We start from the raw sequence: 16,379 nt of genomic DNA, 5'->3' as shown, positions 1-16,379 counted from the left end.
TTTAGTTGATTGCAGAGAACAGAAATCTACAGAGCAACCTTTCTTTTTAGCATTTCGTCTTTTTAATGTAAAAAGTTGCATCTGTGGCTTCGTTTCAGGTGCAAAGGAGTTTACTTTTACAGAATGAAACCTGATAAAAATGCAAGTAGGTGAGCTTCTGTGGTGGAGCTGAAGGTGGATACAATTCGACAGCCTCATTTATTAGACCCTAAAAACTGGAAACTAAAACCCGCTAACAAACATCTTTAACCTGTTGTTTTTTCCAGTCACTGCAAACCCTCAAACTGGTGTGTTGCAACATGGAAAAAATGCTCTTACTGGGACAATCTGACAGCAGCCCCACTCCCACTGCCTTCTCTGTTTTCAGGTTTTATCCCCGCAGCCATATTAGGCAGTAAATATCGAAATGCTCTTTGTGGTACTAAAGCTTAAGTGGCCAGCAGTCTAAAAGCTGTGACTTTATATCCCCGCTGGAGTGAAGTGCGAGTTTTGACTCAAACTCCTAACCGTGTCCAGATGCAGCAGACGGTCCTAATTGGACCTGGAGCCGGTTAAATCCAGGACCCGTTCTGCTCAGCTCGTGTAACTGCTTGGCCCCTGGTTTGGCCTAAACTGTCCTAACAGACCTTCTTTTATCCAAACTGCAAAAACTGCAGTGCCTTGCAACAAACACATTCAACATTTTTACTTTTCATCACAGTGAAACCACAAACCTCAATGTATTTTGCAATTATATGAGAAAGACCTACACAAATTAGCATGTATCGCCACGCTCAATGTTGTTGTTGAGGACAGAGGCGTGATGGAGAGTGAAGTAGAGGATCTAATAACTGACAGAAATATGTTAATATGGCATTAATGTAATGTATTTTGTAGATACCCATAAACTTTGTCCCAATTCTATCCAACGTTTGAACAAAATCATTCAAAGGAAAAACCACAAAAACACCTAAAAGTCAGAAGTTTGATAATATATCAAGCTTAAATTAAAAAATTACCTGTATTTGCTTTGTATGGGATCAATACCAACATATACAGAATCGCACACCTCTACTAATGATGGCACAGAAGCTTCGGATAACTAAGAAAACAATCAACTCCAGGAAAACAGGACTAAACATAGAAAAAACACAAATAACCCAAAAATACAGAGCCCAGACAAAAGTGATCACAAAGCATAACAATAAACTAGAAGCAATGACACATGGCTTTCTATTTTATTTATTTATTTATTTTTACAAATAAACGATAAAAAAGTGTGAAGTGTATTTATAATGAGATCTTTTAACTAAATATATTATTTTGCTGAAGTCAGTTTGTTGGAGTGAGTCTCTAAAAGCCCAGCACATCTGGATCCCAATATCTTTACCCATTGTTTTTTTGTTTGTTTGTTTGTTGGTTTTCTTGTTCTGCAAAATAGCTCAAAGTCAGTCAGGGCGGGTGAAAAGCATCTGTTTCCGAGTCTTACAACATATTCTCTAGTGGATTTAGATCTGGGCTTTAAATAGGCCATTTCTGTTTAGCTTTGGCTGAATGTTGATGGTCTTTGTCCTGCTGGAAAGTGAATCTCCAGCTTAAGTCATTTGCATCTATCTTCCTAAAAACTCTAAGTAACTGGAAGTCTGCAAAAGAAAATCCTCCCCACAGCATGATGCTCCCACCAACAACAGATTCTCTTTGTGTCTTCTGCACGCTTTATGGAAAAATGTAATTTTATTGGCTTTCATATAACAGTGGCTTTCTCCTATAAGTGCCTGATTTAATTCCCCTGGATTTCATTTAGGGGTATCAGAGTGACTAATTTGATGAAAATTAATGGAATGTTTCATTTTACATTGTTGTTTTTATGTTAAATGCAAATTATAATGCATTATAATTCCTATAATGCAACAAAGTGTGGAAAAGTTCCCACTTTGTAAGATCTAGTCTTGGTTTCACTCTCTGTTTTTGCTCTTGAAGGCATTTCTGTGAAGAACAGCCGATCAGGAGTAGGTGAAGGATTAAAAGAAAAAAGAACAGTAAAGTTAAGTTACTGATTCAAGCTGGTGTTGCTGAAAGGGTCAAAAGGTTGACTGAAAGCAGAGGTCGGGGAGTGCGTGCTGTATATCAGGACTTTGGGAGGGAAGAGAGAACATCCAAAGAACTGTCATGGCAGAGAGTCCAACATTCCAGCTTTTATCAAACACCTGGTTTCATCATCCAAATCCTCCCTGCATATGGTTTTATTTGGACCTGCCTCTCTATCACTCCCACATCACCACTCAGATGTCTCTTCTTGCTCCCATCATCCATCTTGGCTCTCGCTTCCCCTCCCTTATTTTGACTCCCTCTCTCCCACTCCCCCTTCCCGTACTTCCCTCTGCCTCCTATCATCTATCTCCCATTCCTCCCTCTTTCTTTCCATTTCTCCATCTCCGACTTCCTGCTTTCCAGTCTGCCAGACGGTCATAATTAACGAGGAAAACGATAGTCCCCCTGGCCCTTGGGGAGCTCTCTCTCTCTCTCTCTCTGCTCTCTGCCTTGTGCGAGAGAGAGGAGCTGCTCCCACTTTAGCTCCTGGCTCAGCCTATATGGTCCCGCGCCACTCAAAGGGCCTTTATGTTCAGTGTCAGCATGATCTCACCCCCTCCAAAAAACACGCTAAAACGACTAGCAGCGACTCCCAAACACAGGCTGCAAACATGGACTGGTCTACTATCCAAGAGAAATAACACACACCCTCACACACACATGTATGCAAGCCCTCTGCTGGCACCTTCTTTCTTTATGACTAATTCTGACAAGGAACAGGAGGAAGTTACAGGCTGAATCTGTGTTCAAGCAGTGCTTTTGTGTGTTTTTACACAATCCTACCCAAATCAGATATTTACATGATGGCATGTGCTTGTGTGTCTTCAGTGCTCTCTTGTTTTGGCATGCCAACGCCATTCCCGCCTCTCTCCACTTTCAGTCAGCGCTGGAGGCTGATCCCAGTTCAGAGGGCAGGGAGCTGATAAGGAGTCTGCATTGATGCTATCTGTCAGTCAGAGCCAGAAGGGTGGAGCTCTGATCCGAGAGGTCAGGACTATCACAGGTCCCTTGGCTCTCCCCCCCACTTCCCTAGCCAAACAAACAAGATGCTTTCACTCACTAACAGAACATGAGAGTGCAGAGTTTGGCCACAACAACAAGAGTGACACCTTAGAGGCCAAAACAAGCTGATCAGTGCCAACAAACTCTTTAATACTTGCAGCATTGAGTTGTGGATTCAAATTTCCAGCCAACTGCCTGCAAACAAGTTCCTATAAAATGTAAAATTTTTAAAAAGGTTTCTCAAATTTATGACTAAAAGCATTTTTATTTTATTCTTTTGAGTTTAGTCATCTTGTATTTTGTGTGGAAAACATTTTTTAATGTTAAATATTTAAATGAAACAGAGCAGGACTCAGAGACATTTTCTGCCAGACGGTCAGAAAAGGGGGCGTGCTGTGGTGGCGCAGGGGGTTAGCACGCCCCACACTTGGAAGCCTTAGACCCGCGGACGTCGCGGGTTCGACTCCTGACGACCGGCTTTGCCGCATGTCCTCCTTCAAAAACGGCGCCGGCTCAGTTGGCTGCCTGCAGACGCAGCTCCCGTCGTGTGTGTGTGTTAATCTGTGTATAAAAAATTCTTGCTGTAACTGTGAAATAATTTTCCTGCTGGGATGAATAAAGTAATTCTTCTTCTTCTTCTTCTTCTAATTTTGTAAATCGGGAAATGCTAATTTATAGTAGAAACCTATATAGAAAAAGTCCAATGGCTATTTACATTTCTGTTTCCTTTCTTTTAATTTATCAATGCCTTATACCAGTTTTAATAAAAAGTAAAACAAACAAACAAAAAGTTATCATTGTAACATGTAATTTTCCAGCCCGTAGGATCTGCTCAGGTTTAAGACACGTCATGTCTTCAATCATTGGTGTGATACCTCCACAATTATCCTGGACAAACATATACAGGACCGTCTCCCTGGCAAGCAGGGGTTGCAAGATAACTTTTTGTACCTAACATAGTCATATTGTTATAGGGTTGAATAGGTGAATGCCGGTCGGTTTTTTGTATCTTGCGTATATGTGGGGGGTTTTTTGTTTCTTTTTTTTCTCATTTTGTTACATCTTCCAGGATAGTGTTATGTTGTATCTTTTAACCTCGGCGGAAAATGATGATTAATATTAAATATTACATAATCCCCCCTTTTGATTACTTATAATAAAGTAATTATTTCTTTATTATTGCATTGGATAATGCAAAGAGTAAATAAAACCAATGATGTGGAAACATTACAATAAGGTCACACCTGCTAGTTGTATTGCTATTTGTTTATTCTAAGTTCCTGTATATTCCCACCAAGTTAAAGCTGTTTGGGTTACATGTACAAGGATTTTTACCCAGCTGCATGGGAACCAGTCTGTTTCCCATGCTTTGGATCCCTTATCCCTTTGTACAAAACTCATGTGTTGTCTCTGCCTGGCCGAGCTTTCCGTTCAGACTTGCTTCATTACTGATTGTCCTACGAACTCTCTTCTGTTGTGCACAATTCATGAATAAACCTGATTGAGTGATTTCACCTGAACAGTGCTTAGAAATAGCTTTTTTCCACGACAGGCTTGTTAATATTTTAAGCACACATACACACATAGCAGATGGTTTAAGTGATACATATAAACCGTTTGCACTTTGCAATAAATTGGCTTCATGTACATTGGATAATGCAAAGAGTAAATAAAACCAATCACTCCAATAGATATAAAGACAAACAACTCCAACCAATTCAATCACTGCACATTGTGTGTACACATGTTCTTGTGTTTGCTCAGCCCTTAATCTGTGCAGGTAGGAGCACTGGGCCAGTATTGGAGGGTCTGTGTAAGTGTGTGTGCACACAGGCAGTGTAAATATTGTGTTGTGCTCTAGTAACAGCTCTTCCTCTGGCTCTGCAGTAGCAGCACGCTCGGCTGTTTATTTTCCTTCCTGACGGACGACTTCTTATCAAATAAGCAGACACTGCCTCAGAGCCTGATGTCCAACCACGCGCTCCCAGTAGATATCCCGCCCTCTTCTCATCTGGACCATCACACAGCAAATTCTCTGCTTGTATATAGCAGAGAGAGAGAGCTCTAAATGAACCCTTCATACATCTGTCAGGCGCGGTGACAGTGACTGCTTTATAGTTGAGTTTTGATGAGCTTCACAGGGCATGACACCAACAAGAAAACACAATTCACATGAAGATGACCTGCATTTAATTGCTGTATTTCCATAACTTTAAAAAGCTAACATTATCTTGAAGAGTTTGTAGAAAAGTGGATAAGTTCTCAGATTAGTGAAAGGTTAGCATCAAACAGACGCCATTTATTAGTGATTAAAAACAAATCAAACTGAAAAGGTTTATATCTGTGAAATACAACATGAATCCTCCACAACTTTGTAGAAGTTTGCTGTCAACCTTGCAGCTGATTTCTCATGTGAACAGCAATTTTCTTGCAACAAAAAGTTGTTTTCTTGCCATTTTAAAATAGTGGTAAATCTTAAATACTGCCAGGTATTTTATTTGTGTCCCATACTTAAGGTACAGGTTGTTTTTGATGATAATTCTATAATTACTAGCATTTTGGTCACCGCTGAAACCTTAAAGTTTACTTATTTCTGAATGTGCTGTAAACTAAAGGAGACCATCAGCTGTAAAGGTCTGCCTGTTCGGATAATTCAAATAATTTATGAACAACTGCGAAACTTTGAAAATCTCAGCAATGCACCACCAATAATAGATTCAACTATCAGCCTGTAACAAAATCCACTAGTTTATCCCACTTTTGGCGGATCTACAACAAACTGATGATCAATTAATCATGCAGATTGATTCAAGCTGCAGCCTTTGCCAACATAACTTTGGCATAGTAACAGAGAGCATTCTTTATTTTCCAGATCGTTCCTTTTTAAGCCTTTAAGATTCATGTACCTACAATAATAAGTAGCCAGAGTAACCTTTTAAGGGCATGATAAACATTTTTATGTTTATACAGTACAATATCTCTGAGAGTAACTTCTGTGAACCACCCAAGTTGAATTTCTTAGAAACTTTAAGGACCAAGAAAGCTAATTCACTGTCTTTCCCTTCCCTATGCGTACATTTTCAGGTAGAGCACATCCTAACTGAAACCACCTGGCCATTATTACTGAACCCTCTCTCCTCCACCAGGCCTCCTCCTGCCCGTCTGTCTGAGAGAAGAAGTGAAAACAACGAGCTGCACTGGTCCACGCATGGTTGTGATTACGTGTTTATATCCATATTTGCGAGTGCGTAGCAAAGGGACCATGTTCGTGAGTGTGGTGCTGACAACAGGGTTTGTGTACAAGTCCATGTGTGTGTGTGAGAGAGTGAAAGTGTGTACGACGAGAGAGTTTTGAGAGTAAATAAACGCTGTGCAGCGGGAACTCACGTGGCGTTATTATCAGAGCTCAGAGAAAAGACAAACTGTTTTTTCTCTCTGGTTTGATTCATACCACCCTCTACTGCCTTCCCCTTTTCTCTGCGACCCACCACAGCACACGCACACCCACACCCGCGCACGCACACACACACACACACGCGCACACACACACACACACACACACACACACACACACACACACACACACACACACACACACACACACACACACACACACACACACACACACACACACTCACGCAGAAAGACACAATCTCCCCAAAATTCAACACATGGCTTCCATCAGAGGATTATTTTTAGCGCTCATGGAGAAATCTGAATCATTTGTAGTTGTAATTATTTCAGCTTACAAGCTGAAGTTTGTTGATGTAGCTCCATAATGTCATGAGTACAAACACAGAGTTCTAACCTTTTAACTAATTTCTCTGTTTTTTATGAAATCCCTTCATCCTTCATGAGCTTTAAGATTTGGCCACATTAAACATTTTACCAAATATGAACATTTTCAACGGTTTCAACTGTTTTACTCAACAAAACAGAAAAGAAAAAAAGAATCTGACTGTATGCCAGTATGAGTGAAAGTATCTTATTTATTAAGTATAAACCTTCAGTACAATTTAAAATCCACATTTAATCACCTTTAAATATTGTGTTGAATCTTTAATCCAGATGCAATTTTAAACACATCCATATAAGAGCGGAAAAATATCAGTATGATGCAAATTTGCAACATTAGGTGTGCTTGGCTTGACAGTAACTAAATAAATGTCAGTTTCAGTTACGTGTAATATTTTATGGTGTTATTGCTAAAAGAGGACTTTGCAAAGGATCTACCATTACAATTTTTCACATAAAGCTTAGCATCGGAAAAAGGAATCGTATGTAGCTCACTCTCTGGGAGACATTTCTTAAATGACTGTTGATGTGTGTTGAATATGCATCAACAGGTAATTCCACTGCATTAAGAGTAGAAGTGGTTTGAAGGTGATTTATAACAATAGTCTTTATATGATTACATGTTTGAAACTGAATATTATACAGCTTGAGGCTGGAGGTTGTTTATCTGCAAGGATAATTTATTATGTTACTAGTCTCTCTGGAGTCCACTTCTGGTTGGCCGATGAGATCGTCATGACGACTCCATCCCCTACCAAGTACCAATACGCTACGTTCTGATACACACACAGAGACCAGCCTATTTCTTCTTTTATTTATTGACTTATTTATTGCATTGTATGCTTTCCTATGTTTATCTAATTTGGCGCAAGATTCGTGTGGCTTTCCTGTTTTTGCATTTCCTTTCACCCGGTCTAAACCAAGGACCAGGTGAAGAACAGAAGCTGAACTGAAAGCCTTCCAAACTCAAATGAGTTTCATTTTTTACTCCAAAAGGCTAAGCTAGACTGATACAGTCAGATATTTTGATAACCATTATCACAAAATGAAAGCCTGAGCTGACCACACTAACATGGTTAATTATTTTCAACCTATTTAATTTGATAAAAGTGTGACACTACTAATAAGGTCACATTTTTTTAAATAAGAGCTATCCAAACTAATTTTTTGTTTCAGCTCTTTATTTAGCTGTTCACTGATCGTTTTATCAATCGGGTCATGTAGAAATGTTTAATTGGATCATCAAACATTATACGGTCACATTTTCTGGTAACATCTATCAAACTCTGTAAACATCTGCATTTCAGTCTTGCCTCTATAGTGCCCTTTTTAGTCCCAAAAGACATCAGTCACAGAATGTGGTGGAACAACAGAACTGAGCTCAGAGAAGCAAAATGTCTGACCCAGAAAGCAGGCGTGCACTTTTCTTTTTCAATTCCCCTTTCCTGTTTTATTGTGCTGTTTCTGGTTTGACACACTGAGGGCTCTGTTTTCAGGCTGAAGCGCTGAATTGCTTCTGACAAACAGTTTTTCTAAATTTAAAGTTTGAAATTGAAACTCAAAACAATTATTTTCTTTGTACAATCCTTGACTTAAATTTTAGACCTTTTAGTGCTGACGAATGACCCCAATCTCAGAAATATAAATGAAACTCTTTACTTCTTCAAATTTGCAGCAAAAAACTGATTAAACTGGGAGGTGTAGAGTTTATCGGTTCAACACGTTTCCTGAAGATTTCAAGACTTATGTATTGATAAGTTGATTGATATATTGTACTTAATTAACTTTACTGTAGTTCATCCACTGCTACAGTAAACTGACCTCTCCAGCCCCCAAACAAAATGACTCTGGGAAAGCTGGTAAAACTCAGGCCCACTTCGACTTAGTCTTCAGGCGCCTGCCACTTGATTGCAATCTTATCCCATTTGCTTTGTGATCGGGGAATTTTTTAAAACAGCCCAGATGCTCGGAGTGAGCCAGTCTTCTGCGGAATCACTTACTTTGATGATTCGCTGCACCAAAAAAAAATCCACAAAATAAAGTTTGGTTTGGAGACCACAGATCAAACACACACATCAACACACACGTACAGTATGCAAACTCACACACTCACAATTTGTGGTACACTGAGGCATTCTTTCTCCCTTCTCCTCTCTCACACATACATACACATCGAATTGCACTCATTAATCTGGGCAGACTCAGGAAACCGCTCCAGCGAGCTGGCTGGAGGCCCTGAGAGGGAGGTGGAAGGGTGGATAGGAGAAGAAGGAGGGCAAAAGGAGGGGGGGATCAAAGCAAGGACGAGAGCGGCGGACTCACTGAAAAGAAACAGCAGAGGAGGGAAGAAAAGAGAGAAGAAAGTTTTGAGAGGGAAGAAAAGAGAAAGGAATATTTCCTTATGGTCTTGAGTTCTGGGAATACAGGAAGAAGAAAGGATCTGAAGCCTCTTGATTTAATGAACCTGGACTACAAAGAGTGTGTGATAGTGTTCTTGCTTCCATCCTAACCTTCAGAATGAGTCAAAGGTGTGTGTGACTGTATAAATGACAAAACTCAGCTGAGAAAACACAGTCAGTTTGTGCTCAAAGCTTAGTAACATTTTGCAGTAAAACTCATTCACATGAGCACAGGCTCACGTATGTACACACTTTTAGATAAATGTGGATTTTCCTCCAAAAGGCTCCTCAGGGAGGGTCGACAGTCCTTAAGAAAATATTCCCCAAAGCACTAATTAGAAAAACGATGGTGCTCGTTAATAGCCAGATCCCCCCCCCACCCAACCTCCGCCTACATGCATGCACACTACCAAACCCCACCCTCACTCCACCCCCTAAAGTCTGGCAGAAGTAAAAAACACAAAAACAAAAAAGATTCTGGCAGTGGGAGAAGAGAGGCTTTCCACTGGCAGGCCTGGGTTAGACGCTCAATACCTACCGCAGCACGTCTCTGATTCCCCTTACAGCACTGAGCACCTCCCCTCTGCATTGAAACTCGACCCCTCGTCTCCTCCTGCAGCACACACCAACATGCAACAAAGGGGGAGCAACAAGACCCTGGTATAAAACCTTCTGGGGGTTTTTGGGGGGGGCTTGTTTGCTGGAAGCAATGTTTTTCCATCAGTTTACACAATTTTTTATTTCAGAAAATAAATGTGAAATGGTAGGAGTTCCATTATAATCTTCCTTCTGTGTGTTACCCTCATAGCTCACCCCATTTATCTCTCATCATTAGAAAAGGCGGGCCAAGGAGTTTGAATTAGCTATATTATACACAACAATAGTAAGCAAATGCCCGATTGCGATATTTTTTTTTCTGTGTTGTTTTTTACAGTGTTGCTTAATGCTGGATAATTTTAGCAAAATGATAAAAAGAGGCATTGAAATTCAAGTTAATTGTAGCTAGCATAAGTGGTGAAAATGCTACAGATACATACTGTAATTATATTATTATAATATTAGCTAAAGTGGTGAATATGGTGAATAACTACAGGTAATTTTAGATATATGAATGAAAGATATTAATGTTACATAACATTAGTAGTGGTCAGTGTTAATTTTATTAAATTAAATATACACCTAAGTGCTTGCTGATATTAGCTAAAATGACTAGCAGTCAATGCTAACAATACTTATTAAAATAAGAAAACAATATAAGCTAGAATAAATATTTAAAATGGAAAAAAAAACATTTTAGATACAGCCGAAAGGATCATATAATTGCTAGTTGATATGAGCCATGATGAGTTGTGATTAATGCCAGCTAAATTTACAGACTATCAAAAGTATATAAGGGGAAATGTGTGGTTAAAAGCTTATGGGTCCCAAAAGAAGCCTAATCTTGTGCTCATATTATTGCTCTGATTTCTAGAATTTCATTTGAGTTGTGATAATAGGCAGGGGAAAACAGAGAGCTGTTTTAATTAAATTTTTATCCATTCTTGTACTAGTCACACGTCACCAACAAGTAGATAACAGTTGAGTTTGTGCTATATTATAATGAAGAACATTTGTCTTGTGATAAAACCAACATGGCATATAAATATGCTGTGGTGAGACAGAGTGGGAGGAAAAAAACAAGGGAGAGAAAATTACGATGGACGCCATGATCAACCAGCGTAGGGCTTGTGAAGGAGTTCTATTTCCACATTGCCAGACTGCATTCAGCTCAGCGCAAATCAATTTGAAAGATATCTTGGGTATGTTGGCTGAACGAATATCTGTCGCAGCACACTGTGGCCAAAATTCTGCAAATTACAACTTTGACCAGAGCCCAGTGGATGCTTCACTTTCATGCTCAGCACAGCGCAAAACCATTGTTGAGAGAGGAGAGCAAGCCACATGAGTTGGTTTCAGTGCACAGTGCTGCTGGTGCCATTGTCAGTCAGAATTGGGACTCCATCAAGCTGAAATTAGCCGCTTAGGTAGTCATGCTATCTGCTCTGGTATCAAGTTAGCCGTCTATGTGACTAAAAAACATAAATATGTAAATAAGGTAAAAAGTATTGTAGCTATCTTTAAGCCAGCGCACTGGCAGTGTGCATCAGCACAAAGTGGATTCAGCTTATGGTCACTCAGAAACTTTCTCTGGCATTTCATTAGAAGGACTTTAAACAGTATGGTGTGACGTTAAAAAGGTTTTGAAATCAGAACATTTTAGAACCTCTTTGATAGTTGTTTCATAGTCGTTGGAGAACAAAAGGCGCCTACAACTGTAGCATAAGGACAACAGTTTCCCCATAAATCTCTATCAAGACAAACAAGGTGGCAGTTTTTATGAATCAATTTGTTTTCTCTTTGCGCTCATAGCTCTCTATCTCTTACGGACATTTCCTCCCTCCACCATAGCCCAGCCCAACTGCCTATTACTTAACCACACAGGCTCTTATTAAATGTATATATAGTCACGCTTCAGACCAAGAGACACTTTCTCACACAAAAACTCAAAGGAGCGAAAGGAGGGCCATACAACAAGTTCCTCCTGTGAAGACATGCAGCCTAAGGCACAGAGGGAAACTGAAGCCTGACCATGATCCAAAATGGCCTCAGCTTGTGTGGGCTGATGAATACAGTCAAGTCCAAAATGCCTGCGTCTTGTTTCATGGTGTGCCTCTCTACCCCACCCTGCCTTTACCTCCCAATCAAAATGCATGTCTCCTCTCCAGCCCTCATTAGAAGCATCTCGTTTAGGGTACTAGTGTTATTTCAATGTTTGTAGCTCATTATGGGAGTGTTTTTCCTGCGGCATGGCTCTCGCCGTGCGAGCAGAGAGAAGGGAGGAGGGATTGACGAAGGCTTCACGAACCTGGGTTAAGAGCGTAGAAACATGGAGTGTGATTCCAGATGTGTTTTTTACTGCTCTGGCTGGGATGACAGGGCTGTAAAGAACCTCTCTGGAGTAGCCTGCAGCGGGAGCATGGAAGAGGGGGAGCAGAAAGGAAGAGGCAAACGCTCAGTGACTTAAGCGCCTCAGGGTGAATTACAGAAAATGCTGGGGAAGAGTGAAGGGTTGGGAGAGGAGGTCAGGTGGTGTTCAGGGGTTTGGGAGAAGTTAAGTATTGGGCAGTTTGCAAGGCCTTGGGGACTGCAAAGTTTGGGGTCTGGAAGGGTGAGGAAAGAGGGGAGAGGATGAGGGCATGGAGAGACTGAATAGATTTTCCTGTTATAAACATCTGGCTCAGGTGTGCTGAGGGGCGTATCTGGAACAGTCAGTCGACGATTATGGCTGTCATAGCAATGAGCTGAATTTAAGGGCCTGTGTCCAAGAGTGAAAAAGAGAAACAGACAGAACCAACTTCAAAGAAGAGGTCCAGCAAGCAACTGCTTATCATTAGTTCAGCTTCAACATTTTGAAGCAGTTAGTCAAGTTCTTCCTATAGACCTTTAAACCCCGTGCAGCTTAGTGGTAGTTCATTATGTACAAAAAAGAGACGAATTCAGTTCTCTAAATTCAGACGACTTGCCCGCTTGAACTATTTTAAGGTCACCTTTCAAGCTAAGCCTGGATTTCTCTGTTCCAGCGTGATATGAGTTTTACATCTGGAAAAAGTGTTACAGCCTTTGAACATTTTAACAGTTTGTCACAACTACTGTCCTTTATGTATTTTATAGGAATTTTACATGATAGATCAACTCAAAGTAGTCTTTTTTTACGAAATGGAAGAAAGATGATCAATTATATTTAGAAATAAGCATCTTGTAAGTGTGCTGTGCATTTGAATGCAGCCCGCAGTAGTGAATGCCTTCTGTAAAATTGCACTTGCAAGCTTTTGCTCATCTAAAGATGTTCTTCAGATTCAGATTTCTCTTTGTAAAGAAGTTCAAACTCAGTCTAACTGGATGGAGAACATCTGTGATGAAAGTCTTTCTACAGATTCTAAGTTGTCTTTGGCTCGCCGTTCGACCAAACCAAAATATACTTATGTGTATAAGAATATTATAGTGTAGATGTAATTGTAGGTGCAATATGTGCAATGTGCATGTATATTACTAATTATAATACACTTATTTATAAACATTTTCACTGTTCTGCATGTGATTTGGGTTGTTGTCCTGCTGGGAGGTGAATCTCTGATTTTCTCGTCTTTGACTGACAGCATGAAGCTCCTCCTCCCACCATATCAGTGGTGATGTGTAATGTTAGTTTCCATCACACATAGTGCTTTGCACGTAGGCTAAAAAGTTTTAAGTTGAGTCTCCTTGAGTCAGAGCGCATTGCTCGACATGTTTGCTGTGGCAAGGTTCAAAGAGAACCTCTTATTGCTTTTATTTAACAATGCCCCTGTTCTATTATTATTCCGTCAAAGGGATCCTCCCAGCTGAGCTGTGGATCTCTGCAACTCCTCCAAAGTTACCATAGGCTACTATGAGTCTAGGCACAGAGTCTAAGTGGAAAACCATGTTTTGTTGGGCACTTGACCCATTTCAGATAACAGTACGGTAGACTTTGGGTGGGAGCTCTTAATTTTCAGAAAATGGATGTAGAGAGCTCCGTAAGATCTTCAAAAGTAAGGATTCTGTTTTATACTATAACTCTGCTTTAAACTTCTTCATGACTTCTGTCTGCTGTGTTCCTTGGTCTTTATGATGCTTTTTGATTGCCAGTGTTCTTGTTGTTGTGTTGTGGCTTTTGCATTTTGCTTACTCTTCTGGGCTACCGTGCAAACTCTTGCTAGAAAATCTCTGTAAAGCGGTTGGTTGCATTAGATTTCATTTTGGGGTGTCGTATCAAGAGCTGAATACAATTATTTGAAACACATAAAAAAGAAAACAATTTTCTCCACCGTTGGCTACTTTTTGTTGGCCCATAACATAAAAGATCTTCACAACAATACGATGGGGTTTGTGGTTACGACGTGACAAAATGTGAAAGGGTTTAATGGGGCATGGATATTTATTGCAGAAACTATGGCCACAGCAAAACAAATCATGACTTGGAAGGAAAAGGAACTGCAAGCGTCTTCTGGCACGAGCATTAAAATATATCAAAACCATTTCAAAAAGATCTCTAAATTAAGTGAAGCTTGGTATGTGTGTAGAAAATAAGCAAAGCTGTGACTAAAAGACAAAGGGCAAACTTCAAGGAGCATGGAAAGAAAATGAAATACTTGAGGAGACATATTGTAGAAGGGTGTGTGTGTGGGGGCGTGTGCAGGAGTGTGTGTGAAATATACTCTTACAATCCCTGCAGCTTGTTAGTCGTGCTCGTCAATATGGGCCTGTTTTATGGGCTCTGTTCAAAGACTGACATGGCGTTTCATCTCATCTATACCTTCCTCACCCAGAGGTTTGGGAGAAGTGAAGAGAAGTAAGTGGTTGTCAGAGGTAAAGGAATAGTTGTGGTGTGAAAATATGCGCAAAATGTTCATCTTTTTACGATAGAGTGTATTTTATTTGCTAAACATGATGAAACACAGGGCAATGTGTTTGTGGAGGAACAGAGAACAAGTGAAAAAGGTGCGATATATCTTTAACTATCATCATTTTTATCCGGATACTAGCAAGAGTGTTTCGTTTTTGTCTTCAAACCAACAAAAATCAATCCATCCTTTTAGCAGCCAACTGCAGTTATATGTTACAGATTTACCGTAAGTGTGGAAAAAGTCAGGCTGGATTTTTGCTACAATACTAATGTTCCCCAAATAACCATCTTAGATAATTAAGTTTTAAAAGATCTTGGTTGTAAAGTCTGTCTCTGCAGTAACATTTTTAAAAAAAAAAATGATCCCAGGTAACAGTAAAACCAACTGTGGAAGTTAAGAGAGTCATAAATCACAGATGTTGGCTTGAAATACATCACACTGTGACTGCGTTCTCATTTTCATTACCTGATGAAGTTAAAACTCCTGTTAACTTAATGTCTGCATCCACAGCAGCAGATTAAGTGTTCCTACCCCTTTAACAGCCACAATATTTGAAGCATTTAATGGGTTTTACTGGGTCTAACCTACACAAAGTTGTGCACAATCGCAAAAAGAAAGGAAACGGATGCATGATTAAGATTCAAAATCTATAATCAAAAGTATTTAGTTTTCCTTTTGCTGCAGTTACAGCTACAATTCTTTGCAATATGGGTCAAGCCATTTTAACACATTAATATATGTTGGTTTGAACTATTATGTGTTTATGTTTGTTGTCCTCCTTCCAGTCTCTGGTATATATCTAATACCCTCCAACCATCTATAGTTGCGCTGTATTCAGTTTCATCCAACTTCATTCGGCTTCCATGTTCCCTTCTGAAAAACATGCACAATTTTCCTTCCACTTTACAATAATACGCTGCTTTGCTTCCAATAAAATGAAATAAAAGTCGAAGTTGTCATCCAACAAAATGTGGACAAGTTAAAGCTAGTATGCACACTTTGGTGTCAGAAAAAAAAAAACAGACATTAAACAAACTTTTATTCCCGTTTTTTTGGGGTTAGTTGTGCAGACTGAGATTCAGTTTTGATTGGCTTGCAGGGTCTGCTACAATGAGACGCCCCTTTATTCTCGGTTTGCATGCACCGTGGCCCTCTAACTCTATAAGTCTCTTGTTCTGGTGTGCTTTTAGCCTTCATGAATGCACAAGGCTCCAGTTGTGTATGTCTGAGCTAAATATCATTATCAGACGGACTGCGTGAGGCCAAACGTGCAAAGTATCGCACCCCTGAACCAAGCTACAGCTCTTTGCACATCTGCAGCTCAGCATAAACAGGCTCTTATCCTTACCCCAAATGTTTATGCTCACTGGGGTTTCAGTACAAGTCTGGCAGCGTGGAAATGGAGAAGCATGCTGCTCATGTTCCTGCTCTTAATTGAAAGATTTTTGACTCACTATTTAGGAGGCTAGGGGTTGAAGTGGGAGGATTTTGTTGGCACGCTGTTCAATGGATTGTAAAGTGATGACTACAGGATGTGAAGAAGGAGACCAACGAAAAGCGGTTAAAACGTGCCCCATCTCTCCACATTGTACTCAACACACACCGTTTGCGTGTGACCATTCACTCGCCCCCGATCTCCTTTCCTTCCCGC

The sequence above is a fragment of the Xiphophorus maculatus genome, chromosome 21, assembly GCF_002775205.1.
Source record: "Xiphophorus maculatus strain JP 163 A chromosome 21, X_maculatus-5.0-male, whole genome shotgun sequence".
NCBI lineage: Eukaryota > Metazoa > Chordata > Actinopteri > Cyprinodontiformes > Poeciliidae > Xiphophorus > Xiphophorus maculatus.
The sequence above is the reverse complement of the archived record's forward strand: the minus strand, read 5'-3'. Positions refer to the sequence as shown.